This window comes from Indicator indicator, chromosome 26, assembly GCF_027791375.1.
Source record: "Indicator indicator isolate 239-I01 chromosome 26, UM_Iind_1.1, whole genome shotgun sequence".
Classification (NCBI taxonomy): domain Eukaryota; kingdom Metazoa; phylum Chordata; class Aves; order Piciformes; family Indicatoridae; genus Indicator; species Indicator indicator.
Window position 1 is genome coordinate 5,031,853 of NC_072035.1, and position 7,216 is coordinate 5,039,068.

General features: G+C 41.8%; 1 non-coding gene across 1 annotated transcript; it reads right to left on the reverse strand.

Annotated features, from left to right (window-relative positions):
* Positions 1 to 6,577: 6,577 nt before the first annotated feature.
* On the reverse strand, positions 6,578 to 6,716 carry LOC128975910 (small nucleolar RNA SNORA49). Its single transcript, XR_008489365.1, has one exon. It is a non-coding gene; the product is annotated as a small nucleolar RNA SNORA49 (small nucleolar RNA).
* Between the last annotated feature and the right edge of the window lie 500 nt (positions 6,717 to 7,216).

Sequence of the window (7,216 nt, forward strand, 5' to 3'; positions counted from 1 at the left end):
AGACACATTACAGGATCAGTGTAGACATCATCTTGATTCTCAGGTAAAACAGGGGGAGTCCAAAGCTTCAGACCAAAACAAAAATATCAGCAACAACAACATCAAAAAACCCATAATCAAGAGTTTGACATTAATTACAGTATTTTAGGTAAGGTTTCCTTGGGATCAAAGAAGAGCAGCTGACTTACAGGCATTATTTCTATTTCTCCATCTGGGCCTTCACAGACAAATTCCTGTTTGAGAAACAAAGAATTTTTGATACCTCAATGCACCATCCAGCTCAGTATTCAACATTTACAAACATAAGCTTGTTCACAATAACTGTCATTTTCAAATTAGAGTGGGGGGGGGGGAATATTTTAAGGAATTACTCTCAAATTTTAGTATTGTTCTCAATCTCTTCTTGCAGTTGTTATTACCTTGATACATAGCTGTGTTTCTGCTCCAAGTCAGCCTGCCAACCCACGGTTCTACTGAAACAACAACCTGCTACTTTACAGAGCTAAAACTGTCCACAGAGTGAGAGCTTCCATTTAAAGTCTACAATAATTGTGCAAGGGCACACAATCAGTGTGCAATACCAACCCAAGAGACACTTAAATACACGTTTCACAGTCATAGAATGGCTTAGGTTGGAAGGGACCTTAGAGATCATCTACTCCAACCTCCCCACCATGGGCAGGGATGCCTCTCAGCTACATTCAGCTGCTCAAGGCCTCATCCAACCTGGCCTTGAACACCCCCAGGGAGGAGGCATCCACAACTTCCCTGGGCAGCCTATTCCAGAGTCTCAATACTCTTGTACTGAAGAACTTCTTCCTAAGATCCAGTCTGAACCTTCTCTCCCTCAGCTTCAAACCATTCCCCCTTGTCCTATTGCTAGACACCCTTATGGAAAAGTGCCTCTCCAGCCTTCCTGTAGGAGCCCTTCAGCTATTGGAAGGCAGCTCTAAGGTCCCCCCAGAGTCTTCTCCAGGCTGAACAACCCCAGCTCCCTCAACCTGTCCTCTTAGCAGAGGTGCTCCAGCCCTTGGATCATCTTTGTGGCTCTCCTCTGGACTCACTCCAACAGCTCTGTGTCCTTCTTATGATGGGGACACCAGAACTGGACACAGTACTCGAGGTGGGGGTCACAAAATGCAAATTCTTCAAAGAACAGAGAGATCCTTTGATGTTACCATGTCATAAGCATCTTGTCTGGTATATGTCAAGAGATCATCTTTCACTTCCTGCTGAAATTCTTCTTTTGCCTTTTCCAGCATCTTGGCATGCTGATATTCCCACTTTATGTTTGCAGTCTTGAACTCCTTTTAGGAAGAAAATTTACACACTTTAGAATATAAACAGTATTGAGAAGAAATATGCTAACAGCAGTAAATTGCCACTGATCTGAGTCCCACCTTTTATAGGCTAACAGTCACAACAGCATTAGTTAAACTGAGTTTGCATTCTTGGGTAAAGCCCTCACACCAGTAAAGAGAAAGGGAAATAAATCTGTCTGTTAATTCAGAAACAATGTGGGTTTAGATCGTGATCATTGCATGCAAAATTTCAGTGTTCATAAACAAACAAACAAAAAAATCCCATATAAACAACAACCAAAAAAAAAAAAAAGAAACAAAAAAAAAAGCCCTGACAACAGGTGAGGTTTTCCATTTTGCTTTTATTAGTCAGAAAGTGAAATATAATCACTTACCTTGCTGACTTTCTGGCTTTTATGATTATCTGGAGTATGAAACAATTCCAAGAAATTCAAGGCATACTTTTCAACTGGCTTCATCTGTACAGAAAAACATTTTGACACATTGCTTAGCTTTTGAATTAGAAACACATAAATAGCCAGTATGGTAAAAACAAGCAGAACACCCCACACACACCAAACAAAGGTATTTATTTCTTTGCAAATATTGACACTGTAGTTAAAGTGAGAAAGAGATCTAAGGACCAGAAATCTGACATTCTGGTTCTCAATTTGCCTGCTCACTTCTCACCAGTATCACTGGGAATTGGCTCCAACTGTCAGCTTCCATTTTCCTGATGGAAATAAATAAATAAAAGAAGACAATCCCATCCAATTAATTATGCACACTCTTGACTGGTTGTTAGTAAGCAGGCTGCTACTTGGGTTCTGCATGAGTAGCCAAAAGGAAAAGGAAAAAGAATCACAGAACATTAGGGGTTGGAAGGACCCTCCAGAGATCATCAAGTCCAGCTCCCCTGCCAAAGCAGGATCACCTAGGGCAGGCCACACAGGAGCTCACCCAGGCTGGTTTTGAAAGTCTCCAGAGATAAGACAGCAATCTCTCTGGGCAGCCTGCTCCAGTGCTCTGTCACCCTCACCATAAATAAGTGTCTCCTTTGTGTTGAGATGGAGCCTCCTGTGTTCCAGTTTGTATCCATTGTTCCTCATCCTATCACTGGGCACCACTTGAAAGAGCCTGGCACCTTCATCTTGATAGCCACCCCTCAGGTATTTATAGATGTTGATAAGGTCCCCTCTCAGCCTTCTCTTCTCCAGACAAAACAGCCCCAGGTTTCTCAGTCTTTCTTCACAGGAGAGATGTTCCAATCCCCCAGGAATCCTCATAGCTCTCTATTGGTCTCTCTCCAGCAGATCCCTATCTGTCATGAATTGGGGGGTCCAAAGCTGGACACAGTATTCCAAGTGTGGCCTAACCAGGGCAGAGTAGAGGGGAAGGAGAACCTCCCTAGACCTGCTGGGCACACTTTTCTTAATACACCCCTCTTGGTCACAAGAGCATATTGCTGTCCAACTGATAACTTGCTGACCACTGGGATTCCAAGGTCTTTCTCTGTGGAGCTGCTTTGCAGCAGGACAGCCCCTAGTCTGGACTGGTACCTGGTGTTATTCCTCTGCACTTGTCCTCATTGAACTTCCTGAGGGTCCCCTCTGCCCAGCTCTCCAGACTGGCCAGGTTTCATTGGATGGCAGCACAGCCTGACTGGGTGTCAGCCACCCCCCACACACCCAGTTTGATATCAGCAGTGAACTTGCTGAGGCTACACTCAGAATCTGACAGAACTGAGGGAATGCTCAGAACAGTCACTTCATGGTTAAGAAAAAACACAAGCATCTGGCAAAGCACAGGACTGCAAGACAATTTTCTAACACAAAATACAATTTAGTCCAGGGCACTTCACAGCCCTCAGGAGAATGTTTGGTCACTTAAATGCTTTAGCACATGAACAGATCTATCAACAAGCTCAGATTACTTCCCAGGAGTATTTGGATATTTAAGTTTGCACAGAACTGTTTCATGTAAATGGAGTGGAGGTACTTTCTGAAAGCCATTTGGCTGTTTACAGGGAAGGAAATTTCAAGTATTTCTAAAGTATTACACAAAAGAAGAGAAATCCTCATACCTGCTCCACAAAGCTGGCCAGCTGTTCTAACTGGGAAGGAGCCAGGGCATTTCTTGAAGCAGACCACTCTGAATTTCTGTCACTTCTTATCTCAGATAGTGTCACTTCTGTAAACCTTCTGGAATCCTCATCTCCATTTTCAGAGCAAAGAACCTTATAGAAACATGTTTTCAAGTATTCAGTAAAGCTATGCATGATGTCAAAAGGTTTACCATCATCTGAAAATTGAGTTGAAAAGTCAGATTACAGGCATATTTGACACCTTTTGCTGTAGCTGTTGGTTTTGTTTGATTAAACCAATGCCAAAAGTAGCAACAAATTATCACTGGAACAAAGAGAGTTTGCTTTCTAGATATTTTTACCTTCTGATTTTGCATATGAGCTAACAACTCAGGAGTCTTACTGATTTTAACTGTGATCACATACCTACAAGCCAAGTATGGAAATAAATACAAAAATACATGGTGTTAAAAAATTCTGCCTCTGATCTAGTAGAGCACTGGTTTTACATATCATTAAAGAACTGTTCACATTCTTCATGTGACGGTACCTGAGTTAAAAGGTCTGTTGAACAATCACCTCCCTGAGCAGCCACTTCTTCAATCAAATGTTTAATACCTTTTCCCAAGAGCCTCTCCTCAACTGAATTACCACTTACAAGCCTGTAAAACAAAGAAACTCATTAAATACTGGTCCCTAGAAAACAGTGACACTTTATGAAACTCAGCTGTTTCTGGCCTGCAGCACTGAGCAGCAACACTCATTCAGAGTCCATCAGGTATTTTCACAGGAATTTGTGTCTTTGTGTTTCAGTTTTAGAGGAAAGTTTTCTTTTTACATCCCACTTAATATATTCAGAACACTTTTCAGTTCTTATTTTTAATATTAACAATAAACTGTACTGTCTTGTCTTCTAGATAGTTGGATTTTTAACAAACCCCTACACGAGTAGGGCATTTGCTAACAGTGTCTGCACTGCACAGCTAGTGGTGTAAGGTGAGCAAGAGCTCCCCTCTGCATGTCCTTCCAGAAGGAGAAACAGTCACTTCAGAAAAGCTTTCCAATACACCTCTGAACTACACAAACATCAGCATCTCACCACTAGTGATCTGAAACCAAATGGCCCCACCTCAAATCCTGCATCCAGTTCTGGTGTCCCCACCATAGGAAGGGCACAGAGCTGTTGGAGCAAGTCCAGAGGAGGGCCACAAAGATGATCCAAGAGCTGGAACACCTTGGATAGGCTGAGGGAGCTGGGGTTGTTCAGACTGCAGGGGGACCTTAGTGTCCAGTCCCTAAAGGGATCATACAGTGTGATGGTTTGAAACTGTCTTTTTAATTTTTCCTTGCAAAGTTCAGAACAGAGAAAGTGAAAGAATGTAAATAAGTCACTATTGGGTGTAAGAAAGCAAAATATTGATTGTTCTAAACACTTCCATTGGATAGATAGAAATGTTTAAGAACTATTACCCAAAACAAAGTAGGCACTCTGCACATTCTGCGTTCGGCAGTGGGGGCAGTTGCTGGGCTGTCTGGCTGCTGTTTCTTCTTCTCTTCTGGCTGAAGATAACACACTGACCTTGGCAGCTAAGTTAACAACTTTCTGCTCTAACTAAACTCTGCTTCTCTGTCCAGGGGGGTCTGGGGGGAAGCTCCTGGGAGAGAGAGGCCCCTTTGGGAGGGTCCCCTTGGGGGGAAGCAAAGGGAGATTGGTTGTGCTTTTCCGTTGATTGTATATATTTGTGCATGTTGTGAATTTTGTATATTTGTACATATTCATTGCATTTCGTTGTAGATTTTAGACTCTGCTTGTAAATACAGCTTTTCATTTGCTTCCAGACTGGGCTAGCCTGGTTATTGTCGGTGGGGGGGGAATTTCAGCTCACACCGACACATACAGCAAGGCTGCAGAGGGACTTTTCATAAGGGTGTCTAACAGTAGGACAAGGAATAATGGTTTTAAGCTGAGGGAGAGTAGGTTTAGACTGGATCTTGGGAAGAATGTCTTCAGTATGAGGGTGGTGGAACTCTGGAATAGGTTGCCCAGAGAGGTTGTAGATGCCTCTTCCCAAGGGGCGTTCAAGGCCAGGTTGGATAAGGCCTTGAGCAGCTGAGTCTAGTTGAGAGATGTCCCTACCCATGGTGTGGAGGTTGGAGTAGATGATGTCTAAGGTCCCTTCCAATCTAAGCCATTCTATTATTCTCTGTTTATCAAGGACAGAAAACACCCACAGATGTCAGTGTTCATTTTGACTGTTTCAACACAGAAATCCAGATGGCTTACAAGGTGAAAGTGTGAGGGAAAGACAGGAATAGAAGTTACAGAAAGGGAAAAGACAAGAGTTTTCATTTTCCCTTTAGCCTGAAGGGAAGAAGAATGCATGACTGATCCAATCTTTAAAGTGATCCTAAAAGACCAAATGACTTAAACTAAATGATGACCTCAACCAAAAATCCTAATTGCACCTTAAGACCTCTGGGTTTGATTTTATAAGACATGTATCATTCCTTAGCACCTGTATATGTGAACATCTCTGTCTCTTGCAATTTTATCACACCATTCATTAGCCTTCTCATCCATCAGGGGATCTAAATCAGTGTCATAGAAGACAAGAGTGTTTGCATCTACATGGCTGACACCTGTGGAAGGAGTGTGGGAAGAAAGAATAGCACAGAAGAATCTCTTGTCTTGGTTGAAGGTTTTTATGGCTTCCTAAAATGGAGAGACAAACAACTTCATTACACATTGACACTAATAAAGCATAAATCTCTAAATTAACTCTCTCTTTTTTTTTTTTTTTTACAGAATGAGAACATCAGAAAAATTGCTTTCTTATTACTTCCCCAACCTACATTAAGTGTGCAGACAATCTAAGTGATCTGCCCACATTACAGATCTACACAATTCAAGGTAATTTGTGTACCATTAAAACTATTAATTTATGGTGCAGTCCACCAGATAAAAATCTAAAGATCTATTACAGTGCTCCTGTTATGTCCTGTGACTAAGCACACCTGACTGGGTTATTGTATTCTGTGCACGCTTCATCATTTTTCTTGTCTATTGACTACATTGAATCCCTTCTGTTGTGCTGCCTGCTGTTGCTTTAAGGCAAAGTTTTCCTTGCATCTGCCAGGAAGCATAACAATGCAACTAGAAATAAAAAAATAAGAATAACTTAACTATATTGTTAATGTTTGCTCAAATTGTAGGCCCCAGAGGATACTGAGAATCTTACTGGGGAGGGAAATGAGCATACTTTCAATTTATCCTCAGGCAATGCCAGAGTACTCTACAGAAAACAAAAGCCCCTGGAGTAAGGCTGAGGAAGTGCCAAGATTAAAACAGCAACTGTGCTTAAAGTACTAACAATCTAGATAGCTACAGATAATGAAAGCAAAAGCAATTAATCAGATTGCTGTTGTGAAATAAACCATCTGTATTTCCAGCACAAGTTACTCATAAATTGAGGACAACTCCTGGCATCCCTCTTGGAAACACCCTGGGTACCTCATCAGATAGTAATATGACTGACATATTTCATATATAATTACATATTCTGTGCTACAGCCACAGACATAACTTGCTTAGGTAACTGAGGAAATTATGCAATGTTGCAAATGTATCAGGCTTCCCTTCAGCATTTTCCCTTCCACCATGAGCATCTATTCGCTATCAGCTGGAGTAAGAGGCCTTCTTACCAGATTCTGCCAACTGTGAGCACCACTCTCATGAACTCTTATGTATGTGAGGAAATGGAAGTTCAAGAAAAGCTCCAGAATATCAAGCATTGGGATCATCTGTGTCAAAATCAACACACGATGTCCTCTT